At 37.8% G+C, this 23,155-nt stretch overlaps 1 protein-coding gene across 12 annotated transcripts in view; it reads left to right on the top strand.

Moving 5' to 3' along the window:
* The first annotated feature begins 3,394 nt into the window (after nt 1–3,394).
* Nucleotides 3,395–23,155, top strand: part of KLHL8 (kelch like family member 8) — a 53,666-nt gene continuing 33,905 nt past the window's right edge. For 2 of the 12 annotated variants that reach the window (XM_082463242.1, XM_082463248.1), the window contains exons 1-3: nt 3,395–3,592; nt 12,349–12,479; nt 15,349–15,460. The gene's annotated coding sequence lies outside the window, so the exon portion shown is untranslated. Of the gene's footprint in view, nt 3,593–4,765; nt 4,869–12,348; nt 12,480–15,348; nt 15,475–23,155 lie in introns of all 12 variants that reach the window. The other 10 variants (XM_082463252.1, XM_082463241.1, XM_082463247.1 and 7 more) reach the window with 9 other exon arrangements.

Here is a 23,155-nt window from a genome sequence, read left to right as displayed (position 1 = left end):
CTCTAGCCAACGCTGCAGCCCCACTCCTTCCATTCAAATCTTTAACTCAAATTCCCTGTTACATAGATACTCTGGAGGCACCAGTGAGAATTAGCCATCGTGCTTTAAGAAGCAGAGTTGAATAGTTGCAATGGAAACCTGAAGGTCCACAAGCCTAAAATATTTTCTTCACAGAAAATATTCGTTGGGTCCTTCTTTATTGCACAAAGTTGATATGCATTCATTTACTTCCCAAGTATTTGTTAATCAGCCACCTCAGATCAAGTACTGTGCTCCTACTTTCTATTTAAGAAGATTTCAGACAAATGAAAGAATAGATATCTAATTAAAATGCTCACTGATACGTGCTACCTGAGGGGCAAAAATAGGTTGTAATGTGAGCATGTACAGGAAGCATTAACCCAGAATAGAGAGGAGGGGAACTGTAACCGGGATAGACTTCCTGATGAAAACAGTAACTAGGTTGATGTTGGTTGGCGAGTAGGAGTTAACCAGGCAAAGAGGGAGAAGGCATAGCAATTACAAAGGCCCAGAGAGAAATCAGGGAAATTTAAATATTTCAGAGATGAGAGTGAAAAATGGTCAGCAAAGGCTTAGAGATACCTGTGTCAGATTAATGGCAAGGGTAACGGATGGAAGAACTATCATAAAGTAACTAAAATAGGTTAAGTCAGGCCACTAGTGTGAGGCCAGAAAATGCAGCCATCCAGTATATCATGGGGCAGAAGGCAGGAGGTGATTGTTAAAGGAAGCTGAAGCCGGCAGTTGGCTGAGGAGGAGGGTGATAAAATGGGAGTTGAGGAGTGGGAAGAAAGGTAACTGCAAACCAGTGACTCTGACCTGGACAGGAGGGGTGGTCTTGCTTGTTCAGACTCTCTAAGGAAATTTTCATAGGCAGGCAGCTGTCCAGGGGACTGCCCACTGACTGAAAGCTTTGCCTCCGCTGCAAATGAAAATAAAATGGTCCCCTTCATTAATCTTTCCAAATCCCTTGGCAGGCCCCATTTGAAATTCTTTTGGAGATTGTATAAAGCCTTTTATTCCAGGATTAGAGATAAAGACTTAAAATGCAAATGTCAATTGAGGTTAAAACATTGCAATTTGTTTGGACCAAAGTACAACAGACAGTGAGCCAACAGATACCAGATCTTTACCAATTTTAATTTATGGAACTTTAGGGAAGGTAAGGAGTCTCTAATGAAAGGTCCTTACTTATTAAGGCTAGTCCTGTTTATTCTCAAATGGAGCTAGGGAAGAATGAATAAAAGCTAAGAAGATATCTTTGTCATATTTAAGAAATGTGTGTTCTTTTCTTTCATTGAGGTTGTAGTAGAGGAAGAAGTTTTCCTTGACTCTTCTAGGGTCTCTGTCTACCTCTGAAAACGAAACAAAGATAGATGAACAGGATAAAAGCATACACATTTTATTGAATTTTTACGGGTATGTGGGAGACTTCATGTACATTCAAGAGAATGAAGACCCAAAGAAGTGACCTGAGCAAGAAGGTTTTACACCTTTTAGACAAAGAAACAATAAATGTGTGAAGAATTGACAAGACAGTGGTGTTTGGGCTAGGGTTAGTAAGTGGTGAAGAAGTAACTAGGAAGATAAGGGTTAGCTTATCTTAGGTATGTTTATACAGACTTCTCGGCCCTAAATTCCATCTCTGGCAATATAAATGTCTTCTTTAGTCCTAGTATAGGGAGGGTACTTTTTATATGGGCGTTTGATGACCTGTTTTGGGGAAGAAGAGTGAGGCGGGAATGAAGAGTGACCCTCCTGCTTCTGTTTTCTCAAATTCTTTCAGTTTAAGATATTCAGTATGACAAGGTGCCATATTTTGGGGTAGTATGTTCTGAATCCCATCAAGATGTATCTTGTTTTGTAAGATTTTATTTTTAAAAATAATTATTTGAGAGCATTGTTGTGGATATATCACATTTTAGGGAAGGATTTCCCCGCCCCCCCCAGTTTATTGTTATTTGGTTTGAGAATTTCATTTAACTTTCAGAATTTTTGCCTGACTCTCCTCTCCCAACAAAAAGCTCTATATTGGTATACCTTATATGCTCCCCACTCCCCTTGCCACCCTCTGCATACCTTTTTATTTCTCATTATCTGTTTAGTCCGTCTCCTCCACTAGATCTTAAGTCTCCACAAGGGCAGGGACTATTCGGTTTTGTTCACTGTGTATTTCCCAGTTCCTAACTCAGTGTCTGGCATATAGTAGGTGCTCACTAAATATTTTTGAAAAAATAAATGGTAACCATATTGAAATATTGTGTATATTTCTTTGATGTTGTTAGTAACTACAAGTAGTTTGGTATATGTCAATTAGCAGAGGAAAAAAGAGCAGTTCTGTTCTATAAGCATTTTTTAGAAGATACTGCACATGCAATTAAAAAGAAGTTCAGATTATAAAAAAATTCTATTAGAACATGGTCTTATTAAATATATAGTATTACATCATGCTTCCAGACAAATTTTACAATTTGTGTGTGTGTGTGTGTACACTAAAACTGGTCTTGCTCTATTTTTCAAAATGTATTTACATTAAATTTGCAAAATATAATTTTCTGAAGAGAAATATTCTGAAGTATTAAGATTTATTTCTATTTCTGCTATTTAAAAAATAAAAGTGATTTTTTTACCCTAGAAATGAAATTTCAAAGTCATTTTGGGGTTCTTACATAAAATGCTAATGTTAAAAAAAAAAAACCTCTTTTCTAGCAAAATCAATCCAAACCTATGTGTTAATATTTATAAATGTACCTAGGATTGAATTTATTCTGAAACAGATTCCTAGGGTTGTGAAAGCTAGAGGTTGCTCTAACAAAAGACACATTTCGGGGAATATCCTTCTTCAAAGTTTTTTCTTTGCTCTCTCATTATCCCCCTCCTCCTACATTTCATTGACTTTATCGAAAAATCAGTTTATTTCAACATCATTTTTACTTGCAGTGGTTTTTAGCAGCGAGTGCTTAGGTCAATCAACTGCTTCCGTGGGCTTATAAACTGTGGTTATGTGCTTATAAACACCAGCTGTTTTATATATCCTTGTAGAGCCTGTGGAGAAACTGACAGCAATAAAAGTAAAATCCTTTTTTTCCTTTTTTTTTTAAGAGACAAACCCTAAGAACCCTCACCAGGATCAAGTGGGGACTTATAGTACTGCCACAGAAGTGAAGAAACGGATAACTCCACATATATTTATGCCGTGGCCTATCTAAAAATGTGTTTTCGGGACGTCCGCTAGGCCCTGGCCCGTCAGCATCCGGCAGGATAACGCTCCCAGTCGGGTGAAAACTCCCGCTACCCAAGCGGAGCTGGGCTCCGAGAGCACGTGGGGAGGGGGCGGACCCCCGGAGGAGGTAATTGGAAACCACACTTCCCAGGGTGCTGTGCGCAGGCGCGGGCGAGAGGACGCTAGGCACCGGCTGGGCTCGGCGAGGCCGCGCAAAAGAGCGCGCGTCCGTCGGGTTCTCGCGCGGGGCTGGTGCGGCGCCGCTCGGGGCTGCGGGAACCTGGTAGCGCGGCTGCATCCTTGGCGAGGCCGGGAGGAACCGAGCGGAAGGACGAGCCGAGGACTGAGGTAACCGGACGCTCGTTCCCCCTCACTCCCCTCCTCCTTTGTGCGGTGCTGTCCCCTCCTGCCAAGTCCTCCCTCACCCCAAATCGTAGCGCCGCCCGGGCTCGCGCCTGTGGCGCGGGGAAACTCCAGCCCTGCGCGCAGTAACCCAAACTCCACAGCTGAGAGGGTTTGGGCCCATTAAACCGCTGCACGGTTTCTGTCGCTCCCACGGGGTCGCGTTCCCCGAGGGAAACCCCAGCCTCTGGCTCTGTCAGCCTCGCCAGCGGCCCCCTGGCTCGCTCCTCTGGGTCTTTCGAAGAAGAGAGGGGCAAGCAGGTGCTTCGCGGGGTTCCCGAGCATGAGCAGTGCCGTGCGGTGGGCGCGGGTCCGGGGTCCGGGGTCCGGGGAGGGCGGCCCTACACCCCCAGGACCCGCGGCCTGTGGGGGTGGGGCAGGCAGGCTGACTCCGGGCCCTGCGGCGCCGGACGCGCGGCCCGCCGGGGGGTTAACCGCGGTCCGGGATGCTCGCTCCGGGGGCTTGCTGCCCGCCCGGAGGGTTAGCCGCCTCTCCGAGACTGGCCCGCCTGAGGGGTTCGTGGCCCGTCGGGACTGGCCGGTCCGCGGGGCTCGCTGAGGGTCGGACTGGCCGGTGCTGGGGGCTTGCAGCCTGCGCCTGGTGGACCATCCGCGGGGGTGGAGACCGGATCGAAGAGTGCCTCCCGGTGTGACACCAGAAACTGCAGCCTCTTTCAAAACCCGCAGTTGCTCAGTGGAGTTGTTTTACTGTCGTGGATGCCTGCTCTCTCCTCCTTTCTCTCAGTTCTGGGCTCAGCTTGCTGGTTTCCTGCGGGAGGGGATTTATCTACTTCGCTCGAGTTTTCTAGCCCGGGGCTGGTCCTTTACTGGATTCGCACTGTCCAAGCGTTTGGGTGCCTGAGTTTGAAGAGCTTTTTTATGTGTTCCCACTTGGCAGTGTTGGATCGGATGACTTTTCGTAGAAAATTGAACTTTTCTCAGTGTTCCTTCTAATCTGCATTAATAGCGTAACTGTGTTTGGCCCTTTACCTTATGCTAATGTTACCACTTTGGGAAGATTCTTTGAGAAAAAGTTCTTGAAAGAAACGGGGTCGACACAGGTATTTTATCTGCTCGTTGCACGTTTTTTTTCTTTGCATTGTTTTTTTTCCTGTGTAGGTTGATACTTGCTCGACTCTTGGTGTTCTTCATTTTCGTTCTATGAGGAAATCCTTTTCCTCCACCTCCCTCGAGTCTTGATCCTGCCAGAGGGTAGACTTGGGTAAGCAGAGGATCTCTACTTGGCGGTGGCTTTTTTCATTGGCTGCTGTTTTTCCTCCTCCTTCCTAGGGGCACCCACTTTAGTTTGTCAGTCAACCCATGACCTACTTCAAACTTTCAGTCACTTTGTATATCACCCTTAAGATACGAAGAGTATGAACATAAATGTCAAAAGAAATCTTAGGATACCATACTCTATTGCATTTAGCTTCATCATGTTAACAGTTAAAGCTGTTAATTCTTTAAGCATTTGATAAGATTACTATTATTTTCTATATATTCTGTAATAATTGCACATTCTGTATCCTGGCAGGAAATTTAATTCACAGCCAGTGAGGGCAATTTTAAAAATACTATTTTCTCATTTGTTAAGAAGAAAGTGAGGTAGATAAATTAGACACCCCCCCCACCCTTTATCAAAATAGTTTATATTTAGAGAATTTTTAGGTTCATAGCAAATTTAAGTGGGAGGTACAGATTTCATATACCCTCTGCTCTCATATGCCCCCTGCCTTGCCCCATGTACGCACAGTCTCCCCTAACAAAATCCCCACACCAGAATTGTACATTTGTTACACTCGATGAACCTACATAGATACACCATCACCCAAAGTCCAGAGTTTACCTGAAGGTTCACTCTTGGCGTTGTACGTTCTGTGGGATTAGACAAATGACCCTTTTTCAAAAAATCAAGAACTCTTTTAAGAGTTGTAGAGAACTGAAAATGGGTTTGTCATTTTGAAAAGATTAAAGGGGCTATTTTGAACGTCCTAAAAATTAATTTCAAATAGCTTTTGTGTTTTAAAACATTGGATATTTAAACTGGTTTCTTATATTTGAATTTTCAACAAAGAGTCATTTATTTTTGTGTATTAAGAACTAAAGAGATGAGGGAGAAGAAATGCTTCGTAGAATAAGAAAATGTCATATTTTTCAGTCCTGAAACTCATTAGCTTGAGAGTTTCTTCACTTTTCTGAAAAACATGTTTTATGTAAACCAATGAAGCAAGAGGAAATGGAACATTTGAAATATACTTTTTAAAAAAAATTGATGTCAATATTCAAGACACAGCTACACTAAAATGTGACCCATTAGGCTTTTTTTAAAAAAAAAATCTATTTTCTTTGTGTGAGGGGCTCTTGTGGAAGCATCAGGATATAATAACATATTGAGCTCAGTTCTGGAACTAGGCAACTCTGGATTAGAATACCAGCTCTTCAGTTGTTGGCTGTGTGACCCTGTCAAGTTATTTTCTGAGCCTCTATTTCCTTAGCTGTAAAAGGGGGTAAAAATATTCATTTTTATAATGTGAAGTCATTTTATAAACTGTAATGCACTATCATATTCATCAGTATCATTAGTCACATGCTGTATTTCAAAATGCTGCCAGTGTAGTTTATTTTCTTTTGAATACTGCTTATGTAAGTACTGTCAAACTTTTTTTTTTAAGGGTTGGCTGTACAAGAGAGTTCATTGTCTGGTTATGAATAATTTAGTTGGTTCTTGTGAGTCAGAGGTAAAATTATGGAAGAGGGTCAAAGGGACCTTGAGAAAATTTCTGCTTTGTCTGTGGTTCTTAACCTGGATCTATGGATGTGTCCATAAATGGTCTTCCAAGAGTCTGAATTCTGTGTAAATTTGTGTTTTTCTGGGGAGAAGACCCACAGCTTTCAATGTATGTTTAAAAGGAGTTCACGACCCTTTTTAACTGAACTGAAGCATTAGCTTCAGTTATCTAAGGAGGTTTCTTTACTAGATATTCTGCAGATTATTTAAAAAAATTTTTTTTTGATAAAGGAAAGTGAACAGAATTTTGTGTGTTTGTGTATGTGTATACAGATAATTTTTGAAGCACCGTGAGTGCCTGTTTTTCTTCTAGAAATAGAGGTTGATATTTTTGATATATTATGTTCATACCAATAAGAGTGCTGCTGCTTATACCTGGAGCGCACACCACTGATTGATCCATTATTGTTAGGCAGATAATGTCCACTCCTCCTCCTACTCTTCCAGCCTTGATGGGCATTAAAATGCACGGCAAAGAATGCCACCCTGGGGCTTCCCTGGTGGCGCAGTGGTTGAGAATCTGCCTGCTAATGCAGGGGACACGGGTTCGAGCCCTGGTCTGGGAAGATCCCACATGCCGCGGAGCAACTAGGCCCGTGAGCCACAACTACTGAGCCTGCGCGTCTGGAGCCTGTGCTCAGCAACAAGAGAGGCCGCGATAGTGAGAGGCCCGCGCACCGCGATGAAGAGTGGCCCCCGCTCGCTGCAACTAGAGAAAGCCCTCGTACAGAAACGAAGACTCAACACAGCCATAAATAAATAAAGAAAGAAAATAAATTAAAAAAAAAAAAAAAAGAATGTCACCCTGATACAATCCAGCATGTTAGAATATGATTTTAAAATGCTAAAAGATAATTTGGTTTGTTTATTCTAAAGTTTGGACTTTTTTTCTTTTCTCAACGAAACACCAAATGCTAAAGAAAATTAAGTATTTTTCTCTTCCAAACTAGATGATGATACTTACATAATATATTTATGTTGTTATATTTCTTCTTATATAACACGGAATGTGAAGTTATATTGAATCCTAATTGATGATCATTTTAACATTCAGCATTGCTCTTTTGGAAAGAATGTGAAATTTACAGTCAGCTTATGTAGATTAAATTTTAATTTGTGATTTTAATTATGACATTTAAAATTAATCTTATTTGCATTTTGGGAATTTCAGAAGTAGGTTAGTATTCTAAGTTTGAGTTCATTTCCTGTAATAGAGTTTGCAAGTAAGCTATATCAAACTGCCCTATTTTCTTTGTTAGTGATAGATTGCTGGGCTATAAGGCTTTACAGTGTGAAGCCAACTTCTGTTTCTGGGTCAGTTACCAGTAGCAGTCACAAGGTCTGAAGAGTATGAGGTGGATCAAGTGATGGTATACAAACTTATGAATGAGTCTATCCAGTGGAGTAATGTCTTTTTAAAAAATTATTAATTAATTAATTAATTTGGCTGTGTCAGGTCTTAGTTGAGGCACGCAGGATGTTCGTTGAGGCATGCGGGATCTTTCGTTGAGGCGTGCGGGTTTTCTCTTCTGTAGTTGTGGTGCGCAGGCTCCAGGGCGCGTGGGCTTTGTAGTTTGTGGCAGGTGGGCTCTCTCATTGAGGTGCATGAACTCAGCAGTTGTGGCCCGCGGGCTTAGTTGCCCCGTGGCATGTGGGATCTTAGTTCCCTGACCAGGGATCGAACCCGCGTCCCTTGCATTGGAAGGCGGATTCTTTACCACTGGACCACCAGGGAAGTCCCTCTCTTTTTTGAGTTTTTTTTTTTCTTTTCCCCTTTGATATTGGTATTTTCATTTGATATCTGAATGCTTTTCAAAGTTCAAGGTTCTAAATAAATACTTGGGGATTTATAAAGTAGCGGAACTATGTTTAGCTCTCTAGATTTGCACTTTATAAAATTAGTCTGAGAGGTCTATATGGATCTCGAAGATCAGTTAGAGATGAATGTCAGCATTTGCATAGTGTGTGTATATCTGTATACACACACATATATATATAAAAGTCACTGTGTTGCATCTTTAGTTATTTTAATGCAGAAGATTGCGTATTTCTTTAATAATGAAAGTTTGAGTTAAATTAATTGGATACAGAAAACAGGAATCATTTTAGCAAAAATTTTATCTATGGTGATACTGTCATGTTAAGAAGATCAGTGATTTTATAAGGGAAAAGAATCTGAAAAAGAAAAAAATACGTATAAGTGAATCACTTTGCTGTTCACCTGAAACAAACACAACATTGTAAATCAACTATACTTCAGTTTTTAAAAAATCAGTGATTTTATGTGTGTTCTCTTACTCTTGAACTTTAAAAAAAATTCAAAAACATTTTCTGTATGGGGAGAATGTTATTAACATCCATATTTTAGTTCTTAAAATCTATACATACCATACAAAGATGTAGTTACACTCCCTGTACAAAGACAGTTAATGCCATCTTTAGCCTAGTGTTAAGAGTTTTGGCTATATAGTCATGCAAGCCTGTGTTGAGTCTTGGGCATTGCCACTTAATAGCTGTGTGACCTTGGGTAGGTTTCTTAACTTCTCTGAGCCGTATTGTCTACAACTGTAAATATAGGAATAATACCTCTTTGAGTTGTCCTGAGGAGTGGAATGAATAAATGTGAAATATCTAACTCAAATAATAGCAGTTACTTGTATAGCTTTTGTGCCAGACAATTTATTAATTCAGTCCTTATAACAATTTTATGAATTATGAAGTTTGTACTGTAACTTTCCTCATTTTTACAGGTGAAGAAACTGAGGCTGATAAAAGGTTATATAACTTAACCAAAGTCATACAGTCATACATACAAAGTAGATAGTAAGCACTCAACTAATGCTGACTGTTGTTTATTTTTTAAAAAAGAAAGACTTAGAGTAATATGGCCAGTTCTCATCTTTTGCTATAGTGAAAACTGAATCTGAATGTAGATCATTATATAGCATATTTTATTTCTTTGCTGGAAAAAATGTTGATTGGAGGATTGTGTTCCTCATCAAGGGCTGAGGATCACATAATTTGTAAAAGTAATAATGTCCATTTATTGAATACTTGCTGTGAACTAGATACAGGGCTAAGTACTTTACTTATACTACTTCATTTATCCTTCCCAACAGTCTTACAGAAAGCTGAGGCTCAGAGTGATTTTAAGTGACTTGCCCAAGGTTACACAACTAGTAGGGAATCTCAAAACTGGCTCTAAAGTCTGCTATTAACCACTAGTTTATGTGCCTTGTGTTAGATATGACTATAGATTTCTCTAAAAAGAAAGGCAACAGCTTAAATAATTTTAAATAGGAAAAAAGTACTCTCATAGTTTAGAACTAGAAGTACAGTAGGCCCTCTGTATATGCAGATTCCATATATGCAGATTCGAGGAAACTCAGATCGAAAATATTCAAGAAAAAAAATTCCAGAAAGTTCCAAAAAGCAAAACTTGAATTAGCTGTGCACTGGCAGCTATTTACATAGCATTTACATTGTATTAGATATTATAATTAATTCAGAGAGGATTTAAAGTATATGAGAGGAGGATGTACATAGGTTATATGCAGATACCATGCCATTTTATATAAGGGACTTGAGTATCCTTGCATTTTGGTACAAAGGGCCGTGTCCTGGAACTAATCCCCCAGGATATCAAGGGAAGACTGTAAACAGTGATTTCCCAGATCTATGGTCTTGTAGGCCAAACCCAGCTTGCTTCTGGTTTTGTAAAGTTTTATTGGAACACAACCACACTCATTACTTTATTATCTATGGGTGCTTTCCTACCACAATGGCATAGTAGAGTAGTTGTGACAGTCTCAGTGACACATAAAGCCTGAAATATTTACTGTCTGGCCCTTTACAGAAAAAGATTGTTGACCCCTGACCTAGACCAATGCTGTTCTTTTATAAATGAAGAAACTGAGACATGAGAGATTAGGTAACTTCCCAATAATGCAGTTAGTTAAAATCCAATTCTGATACCTAACTCACTGTTTTTTCTCCTATACCATGCTACTTCTTAAGTCCTATAAAATCAACAAGTGTACCATATAATCATTATATAAGGGACTTTAAAGTATTATAAAATGTTAATAATATATAGGAATATTTAACCTAGTTAAAACAATGCTAGCTATAATAGGAGTAAACATTTAGTCATTTCTCTTTCTTTCTTAGAATTTGAAGAGCTTTGGGATTATACTTTGTATAGCCCATGCCTTAAAGTTCTGCAGCCAGCTTTAAACTTATATTTCCTTATTTTCCTTCACAAATTTCTCTGTAAAAAATAGAGGCTTTGGAATTGTTTCATTAATTGATTGTAAACGCAGTTCAAGTTAGAAACCTATCACATATACATCTATAAAATACAGATCATACAGTTTGTACCTAGTTTTTTCTACTTACTGTTACATTATCCATGGAAGTTTTTAAGCATTGAGGTGATGTGATCAGATTTGAATTTGGGAATGATAACTGGCAGCAGTAAGAAGGATGTATTGGGGAGAGAAGAGGCTGTGGGGAGGCTATAATAATAACTGTGAGATGATGAGGCCTGTGACTAAAGTGGTGTGGCTGGAGAAGCAAGGCCAACAATATGAGAAAAATTTAGGGAGTAGAGTGTGTGAAACTTGGTTATAGTTGGATAAAGTGGAATGGGAACTTTGAGTACGTGTGAGCTATTGGATTCAATGGGGAGCCCTCTTGATCACGAAGGCTAGTTTAGGCTCTCCCATATTATCCGGCATATTTCTCTACTATTGCCTTTACCACAATATTATTATCACCTGTTTGTGTCCCGTCTAGATGATTCAAGCTCCTTAATGGTGGGAATTATGTCATGTCTTATTCATCTTTTGGGGGGACAGATTACTTAAAAAAATTAGATTATGCTTTTGCATACATTTTTTTTTTTAAAAAAAGGAAAATACAAGAGATAGATTGGTTAAGGTATTCCTAAATTTCTTCACATTTAGGATCTGACTCTTGAAGCATTTTAATGAGTCACTTGTTTTTCCATTCATTATAATCTCATCCATCTAGAGGATTGATGATGCAGCCTTTCTTAAGTGTGCTGTATCATCTGCTGAGGGATTTTCGTCTGGGCCACTAACAACACCATTCTTCAGATTTTGATGTGGGTACTTTCCTGGTGTGTAATACATGTTATTTTTGCATGTATCTTAGTAACTAGCAAAACATAATACAGCCTCACCTATTGTGGCTACCTGCCTTTCTTGAGTCCCATAAAGTAGTGCTTTTCAGACGCTGTAGGGAAAAACTAGTTTGTGAACTAATACTTTGTTAAAGACAACAAAAATAAATTAATTACTGGAAAAATGAAATGAAAAAAAGGACACACAAAATTCAGACTTCAATTTTTTATGAAATTCAACAGACATAAAATTACTTTCAAATATAACTTTGCTATCAGAGTTTCTAGACACTCCATTTGTGTACTACCTCACTGCAGACCTGTTTAAAAAAAAGTTTGTGGACCAGATCCACTTTGAATAGTACTGCTAGTACTGCTGTAAAGCACTTTGTTGTTGCTTTTCATATTCATCTTTGAATTTCCAGAACCTGCAATATAACATGTGATGACTGATTGAATGATTAATATAAGACAAATGGTGTTTATCCTTAACACTGACAGTGTTTGTTTTTTTATTGAAATTTCTTGAAATGTTATAAAACCACATAAGTACTATATATCCTTAGGATATATATGCATATGTTGCTTTATGTGCTTATTTTGTAAAAATAAAAGGAAGTTCCCAGACTCCAAAGAGAAGACTGATTCTTGTATAGCCATGGTAACAATTAGTCATCAGAACCAATTTCAATCTGCTTACTCAATAAATGACAGTTCTTTAGCATTCATTTTAAGTCAGTGTAATAAATCAACAACAACTTCCCTTAGTGAACAAGATTTTGCAAGCCTCTGCAAGTCCACCAGTCAGTGAACGCCACACTTCCTCGCAAGCTCTGTGTAAGGTTAGCAATGTGCTCTACTCAGAGGGACTATGCCTGACCAGCATGGCTCTTCCTGATGTAAGTAATAATTATTATTTAGCTTTGTGTTTTTTGCTTTATTTCATATATTGAGTGGGAAATATCTCATCTTTTGACACTTGGAAACAAATTATTGGTAAATTAATTTTTTAGTAGGCTTCATGTTTTTATTCAAGTAATTATCATCTGTTATCTGAGTACAACCCTGTGACTTCTATGACATTCTCAAGTAAAAATAACAATAGGGGCTCCTTTTAAGAGTTTGCAAATGCAATTCACATATTTAGGTAAACTTCAAGTCCTTTTTTTTTTTTTTTAAACTGTTTTATACTAGACCCTTAAACTATTGTGACTGTAATAAATTACGTGGTCCAGTTCAAACAAGGAAATGATTATTGGTAGTGAAGCATCAGTAGAATGCCTTCTCAATAAAACAGACTCTAAAATAGAAACATCTTACAAAATATACAGTGCAGTGAAAATGTTGTTTTTAGACCTGGGAAATGACAGTAGTATTTAACAAGCAGACTCTGATAACAAATAACAATTGTATCTAAACATGCTAATGCTAAGAAACACTTTTCTTGTAAGTCACAGTAGTAAATTCTTGGAAGTTGCATGTACCTTTACTGAGTAGGAACTACTGAAGCTATAATTCAGTTTGTCAAAGCAGCAGATTCTCCTTTAATTATTGGCATAATATATTTTTTTCTGGACCATTTGATTCAAAATTTAAAATCTCTATACTCTTTGCTTTTGTAAATAAAAAGGAAATAATGAGTATAGCTTATTTTTTTCTGACTTAAAAGTAAAAAAATAAATTTTAAGAAACATTTACCTGTGAAATGAAGTAATTCAAAAATGTCTGCTAAGTGACATCCTTTATGATTGTGATTAAAATAATATATGCAGAATGCAGTGTTATTTTAGTTAAGATAATTTATATGTTGATTTGGATAATAGAAAAATAGTCTCCAGGGTTCATAATTAATCTGTTCATCCATTCCAAAAGTATTTTTAATACCTCTATTTACCATGTGTTGTGCTCAACATGGGAACAGTAGGAGTGAGTAGAAAGTGCCTATATTTTGGGAACTTAAATAGTGTTACGGGAAAGACTAATAGTGATTAGGCAATTATTACGAGTATTGTAAATTTGACTAAAAAGTTGAATATGGTATAATCCACTATATAAGTGCAATGAAAAAGATGTGATTAAACTGTTATAGGAGCACAGAGGAAGTACACCCAATCCAGGCTAGGAATAAGGGAGATATTCAGGGCTGGCCTTTTTGAGCAAATGAACCTCAGCTGAGTCTTTTTATTTTTTTTTAATTTTTTATTTATTTATTTATTTTTTTTTAGCAGATCAACTTTTTTTTTTTTTAAGAAATTCACGTTCTTTTATTTATTTATTTATGACTGTGTTGAGTCTTCGTTTCTGTGGGAGGGCTTTCTCTAGTTGCGGCAAGTGGGGACCACTCTTCATCGTGGTGCGCGGGCCTCTCACCATCGCGGCCTCTCTTGTTGCGGAGCACAGGCTCCAGACGCGCAGGCTCAGTAATTGTGGCTCACGGGCCCAGTTGCTCCGCGGCATGTGGGATTCTCCCAGACCAGGGCTCGAACCCGTGTCCCCTGCATTGGCAGGCAGATTCTCAACCACTGCGCCACCAGGGAAGCCCCTCAGCTGAGTCTTAACAAATGAGTAAGAGTCAGTTGATAAGACTGGGAGTTGGTAAAGGGCATTTCAAAATGAGAAGATAGCCTGAACAGAGGCAGAGAGGTATGAAATAGCATGAAGTGTGTGGAGAATTACATGCAGTCATGTTTTCCTCTATACAACATAAGGTGGGGTTTACTATCTTATTTCACAAATCCACACGAGTTAAGTTTGGTAAATACACACACATTCTCTGTCAACTTTCAGATATAGCTCTAAAATTAATCAGAAACTGCTATAAAATATATTTTGTATCATTTAAAATCTTCTTCTATAACTGAATTGTAAAGAGTACAAACTAAAGTTATTTTAAAGAAGAATGAGTCTAATAGCACTATTGCTGCCTATAGTAAGTACTGCATCAGTAACTATATAGCATTGAGTTTATTTTAGAGGTGCTTTCAATCAAAGTGCCATTTGGAATTCTTTCTACTTAGTACTCTTCTGATTAATATTTAGTATAAAAGTCACTCTTTGCCTGTAAAGACCTTTCTGAGGATAATACAGTATGAGTTAATACAGTATTCTGCATAATAGTATTTCATCTTGATAGTACATGCTATAATGTCAGATTATAAATGCAAAGAAGTTTGAAAATAGAGAATAAAGTGGGCTGACTTAACATAGTAGTACCTTTATGCTTTTGCTGTAAGGCCTCTTTTCTGTGATTCATTGTAAATTGTTGTGTTTACGTGTAAAAGTACACTATTTTTGTTGTGTATTTCCTGCAGTGAACCAGTAAAACCTATCTTCTTGTGTTTGAACTATTTTTTTCTTCAGAACTTCCTATTTTGTTGGTTGATATGACTTTACTGGCTCTTAGAGGAACAATAAATATGGCCTCAACTTCCTGTCTGCCTCAGTGCCATAATGTGCCAGGGTATGATAGAAACAAACTTCCATGGACCATCTCTCTTCTTTTCTGGTGTTTTTGATCTCTTAATATATTGGGGGAAGAAGGAATATCATCTTTTTTTCTTCCTAAGAGTCAGAATCTTAGATACATTAAAAAAAATTCTGGGTTAGAGTTTAGGTGGAGTTACACTTGCACTCATTATTAATATGCAGTCTTTATAAGCCCCACAGTCAGTTCTTACTAGGATGTTATCTTTTTTTTTTTTTAACATCTTTATTGAATTTGTTACAGTAATGCTTCTGTTTTTTATGTTTTGGTTTTTTGGTCGCAAGGCATGTGGGATCTTAACTCCCCAACCAAGGATTGAACCTGCACCCCCTGCATTGGAAGGCAAAGTCTTAACCACTGGACCGCCAGGGAAGTCCCTCGGCTAAGTACTATAGAGTGAGTATCTTAGGGTAAATATTTTTTTCCTGCTCCTGTCTTCCTGTTCTATTTTATATAATAGACTTTTTAAAAAGTTGAAAACATTGCATTCTTTAAATAGACCATTTTCAAAGAATTTAGTATAGAAAGTTTTTGAGCTGTTGTGTTTTGCCCAAATCTGATGTCAAATGTAAAAGTAATTTTATCAAAATGAATATTTGTTAATGCCCTTTTTATAGAGCAGTCCTCTGACAAAGGAAATAATTTTATGACCATAATAAAGCCTTTTACTAGACAGAAGCTAGAGTAGTTTGACATAAGGTAAGATACGTAGATGTTTTTGAGACATAACCTTTTCAAAGAGTTCACACTGTATTAAGCAGATATGTCTAAAACACAAGGGGAAGAAAAATGAATGAATTAGAGAAGTCAAAGTACTATTTGTGTTCATAGAAGGGAGATCACATCCCATTGGAAGAATTAGAGAAGACTTCATGAAAGAAGCATTACTTAATAAGCTAGGCTTTCACATCATTGCCCCATGAGGAACAGCTTGAGGACTTGTACATAAACTTGAGGAAAATGGAATAGTGAAGTCTGTGATATAGTAGAAGAATGGGCTTAATCAGAACTGAAGTGAAACCCTAGCTCCCACCATTTTTTTTTAATAAATTTATTTTATTTATTTATTTTTGGCTTCATTGGGTCTTTGTTGCTGTGCACGTGGGCTTTCTCTAGTTGCGGAGAGCGGGGGCTACTCTTTGTTGCGGTGTGTGTGCTTCTCATTGCGGTGGCTTCTCGTTGTGGAGCACGGGCTCTAGGTGTGCGGGCGTCAGTAGTTGTGGCACACGGGCTTAGTTGCTCTGCATCATGTGGGATCTTCCTGGACCAGGGCTCGAACTCGTGTTCCCTGCATTGGCAGGCGGATTCTTAACCACTGCACCACCAGGGAAGTCCCTTCCACCATTTTCTACCTGTGTGACAGGGCAAGTCAGGGATGTTTAGGCCATCTATAATGTAGTTGTGATGCTTAAATGACAGAGTACAGTCTGCCCTCTGTATCTGCAGGTTCTGCATCTGTGGAAAGTGAGGGCCAACTGTATTATGCCATTTTGTATAAGAGACTTGAGCATCGTTGGGTTTTGGTATTTGAGGGGAGTCCTGGAACCAATCCCCCATGGATACTGAGGGACAACTGTATATGTAAGATTTCTGGAAAAATATGTGACACATAGTGGTTTAGTAAATAGTCTTTCCCCTCCTTTTCCCTACTTTATGTCAAAAATTAATGGAGCAAAAGATTGGGAGGTAGGCTGGAGTCAGAGCAAGGAGAGCCTTGAATGCCTGGATAAGCTGTTGAAATACATAACATTAAGCAGTTTGGAAGTGACACTTAGAGCTAGATAAATCTTGCAGCCTTGCCCTTGATAGATGTTTAGGGATGGGACAGAGGGGCATGGTGATTGGTTAATGGAAGATAGGAATTAGAGTACAGTGAAAGAGAGTAGAGTTCAATGAGAGTAGGAAGAAAGAGATGAATAGGAGAGAGATTTTTTCCCAAGTAGAAATCAGGGGAATTAAAACTGATGGGTTATGTAAGTCGAAAAAGGAGTCAGATTGGCTCAGGATTTGAATTAGGGCAACTGAAAAAATGGCGTTGCCACTTGCAAAAGCAGAGGAATTAGAAAAAATAGCTGGTTTTACAAGGGAGAATTAGACTTTGATTTTTCATGTATTTTTGTTCTGTAATTCTGTTTCACTTGCAGTATGCTCTGAACAGTAGTGCAGGGGTTAACAGCACAGACACTTGGAGTCCTGCTGGCTAGGTTTGAGCCCTGACTCCACCACTTAGAATTATTATATCTTCTTGGTGAATTGACCCTTTTATGTATGTAGTGTCTTTTTTTTTTTTTTTATTGCGGTAAAAAACAACGTAAAATTTCCCATCTAAACCATTTTTAAGTGTACAGTACATTAGTGTTAACTGTGTTTGCATTGTGCAAAACTGAAATGCTTATACCCATTGAACGACAACTCTTCTTTTTCCCCACCCCTCAGCCTCTGGTAACCACCATTTTATTTTTTTCTAAGAATATGACTAGTTTTGATACCTCATATAAGTGGATTCATGCAGTATTTGTCTTTTTTGTGACGGCCTTATTTCACTTAGCATAAATGTCCTCAAGGTCCATCTGTGTTGTGGCATATAACAATTTTCTTCTTTTTTTTAAAGACTGAATAATACTTATTCTATGAATAATACTCATTCTATGTGTATACCACTTTTTCTTTATCCATTCATCCATTGATGGGCATTTAGGTTGCTTCTACCTCTTGGCTATTGTGAATAATGCTGCAGTGAACATGGTTATGCAAATATATCTTCTAGGTCCTGTTTTCAGTTCTTTTGTATATATACACAGAAGTGGGATTGCTGCATGATGTGGTAATTCTATTTTAGATTTTTGCGGAACTGTCATACTGTTTACGTTCTATCTGTACTGTATTAATATTCCCAGCAACAGTGCGTAAGGAGTCCAGTTTCTCCACATCTTGGCCAGCATTTGTTATTTTCTGTTTGTTTTGAAAGTGTGAGGTGGTATCTCATTGTGATTTTGATTTGCATTTCCCTAATGATTAGTGATGTTAAGCACCTTTTCATATGTTTATTGGTCATTTGTATTTCTTTGGAGAAATGTTTATTCAAGTTCTTTGCCCATTTTTAATTGGATTATCAGTTTTTAATTGTGAGTTATAGGAGTTTATTATGGATATTAACCCCTCATCAGGTCTATGGTTTGCAAATATTTTCTGCCATTCTGTGGGTTGCCTTTTTACCCTGTTGATTGTTTCCTTTGCTGCACAGAAGTTTTAAAGTTTGATATAGTCCCGTTTGTCTATTTTTTTTCTTTTGTTGCTGGTGCTTTTGGTCATATATCCAAGAAATCATTGCCAAATCCAGTGTCATAAAGTGTTTTCCCCATGTTTTCTTCTAGGAGTTTTACAGTTTCAGGTCTCACATTTAGATCTTTAATATACTTTGGGTTAATTTTTGTGTATGGTGTAAGGTAAGAGTCAAACTTTATTCTTTTGCATGTGGATATCTATGTTTTATATAGTGTCTTTTTTTATCACCAGTAATTTTTTTTGCTCTGAAGTTTGTGTTTGATAATGCAGCCACTTCCATTTTCTTTACTATTACTATTAGCATTACTATTAGCATGGTATATCTGTTTCTATCCTTTTAACTTACTTGTATCTTTATACTTGAAGTGGCTCTTTTCTTGTAGGCAACTTATAGTTGGGTCTCACTTTTTTTTTTTCCCCCCACTTTTTCTTACCCAGTCTGTCTTTTTTTTTTTTTTTTTTTTAGCCTTTATTTGAGGTAATTGTAGATTCACATGCAGTCATAAGAAATAATAGATCTTGTATCTCCTTCACCCAGTTTCCCTCAATGCTAATATCTTGCATAACTTTAGAACAATATCACAACCAAGGAATTGACATTAATATAGTCTGCTTACCTTATTCAGATTTCTCCTGTTTTACATGCAGTAATTTATGAATGTATATGTTATCACATGCGTAAATTCATGTGACCACTACCACAGTCAAGATATAGTATAGTTCTATCATAAATATCTTTTGTGGTACCCATTTACAGCCCCAGCCACTCCTCTTCCTTCATCTTTCCTTAGCCCCTGGCAGCCACTAATCTTCTCTCCATCTCTATAATTTTATCATTTCAAGATTGTTACATAAATGGAATCATATAGTATGTAACCTTTTGAGACTGGTTTTTTTTTCATGCAGCATAATGTTATGTGTTTCAATGCCTTACTCTTTTTTATTGCTGAGTAGTATTCCTGAGTCTCTGCCTTTTAGTTGGGGGTGTTTAGACCACTTATATTTAACATGATTATTGACATAGTTGGGTTTAAATCAGCCATCCTTCTCAGGTTTTGGCAAACTGTGACCCAAGGGTCAAATGACACCAACTGTTTTTATAAATTAAGTTTTACTGAAATACATCTGTGCTCATTTATTTACTATTGTCTGTGGTTGCTTTTGTGCTACATTGGCAAAGTTGAGTAGTTGTGATAGAGATTTACCGTCTGTGAAGCCTGAAATACTTACTATCTGACTGTTTACTGAAGAGGTTTTCAACTACAAATTGGGGTATTTGTTTTCTATTTGTTCCATCTGTTCATTGTTTATTCTGCATCAGAAATGTGAACTTAAAAGATATTAGAGTGATTGCTGCCTATTAGAACATCTATACATGCTTTCCTCAGATAGAATTTTAGACCTGACAGAAGGTGTCTGTATTAGTTCTCTACTCTGTTTAACAGACTACCATTAACTTAGTGGCTTAAAACAACACACATTTATTATCTTTCGGTTTCTGTGAGTAAGGAGTCTGGCTCATCTGGGTCCTCTGCTCAGGATCTCACAAAAGCTCCAGTCAGGGTGTGGGCCAGTCTTTGTTATCCTATGGATGCTTAACTATGGAAAAAATCTACTTCCAAACTCATTTAGGTTGTTGGGAGAATTTCTTTGCAGTTGTGTGACTGAGGACCCTAACTTTTTACTGACAGTCAGGTGGAGGCCTCCCTCAGGTCCTAGGGATTGCCTATAGTTTCCTGCTACGTGGCTGTCTCCATGGCACTTAGCTTCTTCAAGGCTTGCAGGAGAGGCTCTCACACAACCTTATGTAATGTAACATAATCAAGAGAGTGACAGTTCATCACCTTTCCATATTCTGTCGGTTAGAAGCAAGTCACAGGTTCTTCTCATACTCAAGGGGATTATATGAAGGCATGACTCATTGGGGGTCACCATCATGTGTCCACCACAGTAACTTTAAGAAGATATTAATAACTATTGGGACTTCCCTGGAGGTCCAGTGGTTAAGACTCCATGCTCCCAATGCAGGGGGCACGGGTTCAATCCCTGGTTGGGGAACCTAAGATCTTGTATGCTGCGTGGCACAGCCAAAAAAAAAAAAAAAAAAAGGATATTAATAACTATAATCTGTAGTCTTGCATTGACCATTTTGGTTCCTGTCAAAAGCTGGAAATAGTTGATGAAATTAACAATAAAGGTAATACAGGGAAAGACTAGCTAAGGTATTTATCATTTTCAGAAACTGCATAGTAAGTGAAGCTTCCACGCTAATAATACCAGTATTTGCAACATGGGTCATACTTTCATAAGCACTTGTAAATCTATTATTGCGTTTGATATAATTCTCAGAATAGTCTTATGAAGTAGATAGGTATATCTGTTTACAGGTAAAGAAATTGAGGTTAGCAAAGCCTTCAAAAAAAAAAAAAAAGCCAGTAAGTGGTATAATCACGGATTTTAACTTAAAGTCTCTTTGTTTCTGTCACTAAAATAGGATTGTAGCATAGAACTATTGGTGGTGTGAATAGTCGTCAAATATGCTTTGATAATGAGTAAGTTTGACTTTATGTAAATACTAGTAAATTCGATGTGAAAATGCAAATAAAATGAGATTTTTATAATGCAAGTGTATGTGTTTAGCAACAACGTATCTCTAACCCCCCAGAATATTCCTGTAAGGTAAGTGGTTTCTCTGTTTCACAGAGGAGATAACTAAAGTTTAAGCAGATTGTCATTTGCCCAAGGTTACTCAGTTGGTAAATGGTGGAACCATTATCTGACCTCAAAATCTAGGATGAACCTATTTCAGTCAAAATACCCTCTATTTTTGCTTTGCATCATCGGATAGTCTTTAAACTTAAAATTTTTAGCTCATAGCCTCTCTTTTTGGAGATAGTGCATTCCACATCCTGAAAGTCATGTGCTATTGAATTATTCTCAAATTAGATTTTTTTTAATGTGATAAAATACACATAGCATAAAATTTACCATCTTAATTATTTTTAAGTGCATGTTTCAGTGGTATTATTTACATTCACATTGTTATGCCATCATCACCACCATCCATTCCTATGACTCTTTTCATCTTGTAAAACTGAAGCTCTGTACTCATTAAACAAGCCCCCCATTCTCCTCTCCCCACAGCCCTTGGCAACCATCATTATACTTTCTATCTTTATGATTTTCACTACTTGTACCTCATATGTTTGAATCATACAGTTTATCTTTTTTTGACTGGCTTATTTCACTTAGCATAATATCTTTAATGTTCTCAAGGTCCTCCACGTTATAGCATATTGCAGAATTTCCTTTTTAAGGCAGAATAATATTTCATTGTATGTATATACCACATTTTGCTTATCGGTTTATTTGTCTATGGACACTTGGGTTGCTTCCACGTTTTAGCTGTCGTGATTAGAGCTGTTATGAACATGGGTGTATAAATATCTCTTCAAGACCTTGCTTTCAGAGTCACAGACATAGAAAACAAACTTATGGTTACCAAAGGGGAAATGAGGGGGGGAGGGATAAATTAGGAGGTTGGGATTAACATATAGATAACCAACAAGGACCTACTGTATAGCACAGGGAACAATATTCAGTATTTTATAATAACCTGTAAGGGAAAATAATCTGAAAAAGAATATATATTATATACATATGTATATATGTGATTGAATCACTGTGCTGTACACCTGAAACTAACATGACATTGTGAATCAGCTGTACTTCAATTAAAAAAAAAGATCTTGCTTTCAATTATTTTGGATATATATCCAGAAGTGGAATTGCTGCATGATATGGTAATTCTATTTTACATTTTTTGAGGAACTACCACACTGTTTTCCACAGTGGCTGTACCATTTTATATTCCCACCAATAGTACACAGGGGTTCCAGTTTCTCCCCATCCTTGCCAACACTTGTTGGCTTTGGTATCAGGGTAATGCTGGCCTCATAGAATCAGTGAGGAAGTGTTTCTTCCTCTTCCATTTTTTGGAAGAGTTTGAGAAGGAATGGTATTAGTTCTTTAAATGTTTGGTAAAATTTACCAGTGAAGTCATAAGGTCCAGGGCTTTTATTTGTTGGGAGATTTTTGATTACTGATACAATCTCTTTACAAGTTACAGGTCTATTCAGATTTTCTATTTCTTTGTGATTTAGTCTTAATAGGTTTTGTGTTTCTAGGAACTTGTCCTTTTCATCTAGGTTATCCAATTTGTTGGTGTACAGTTCATAATTTTCTCTTATAGTTCTTTTTATTTCTTTAGAATCAGTAGTAATGTCCCCATTTTCATTTCTGAATATAGTGATTTGAGGCTTATCTCTTATTTTCTTTTTTTTCAGTTTTATTTATCTTTGGCTGTGTTGGGTCTTCATTGCTGCGTGGGGCTTTCTCTAGTTGCAGTGAGCAGGGGTTACTCTTTGTTGCGGTGCACAGGCTTCTCATTGCGGTGGCTTCTCTTTTTGCGGAGCATGGGCTCTAGTTATGCAGGCTTCAGTAGTTGCGGCACACAGGCTCAGTAGCTGTGTCCCACAGGCTCTAGAACACAGGCTCAGTAGTTGTGGCACACGGGCTTATTAGTTGCTTCACGGCATATGGGATCTTCCCGGACCAGGGATTGAACCGATGTTCCCTTCTTTGGCAGGCGTATTCTTAACCACTGTACCACCAGGGAAGTCCCTCTCTTTTTTCGTAGTCTGTCTAGCTGAAGTTTTGTCAATTTTGTTGATCTTTTCGGAGAACCAACTTTTGGCTTGATTGATTTTCCTCTATTGTTTTTCTTTTCTCTGTTTAATTTCTCTT

The sequence above is a fragment of the Balaenoptera physalus genome (assembly GCF_965194825.1).
Source record: "Balaenoptera physalus genome assembly, chromosome: 5".
Lineage (NCBI taxonomy): Eukaryota > Metazoa > Chordata > Mammalia > Artiodactyla > Balaenopteridae > Balaenoptera > Balaenoptera physalus.
This window is presented reverse-complemented; position numbering and strand designations above follow the sequence as displayed.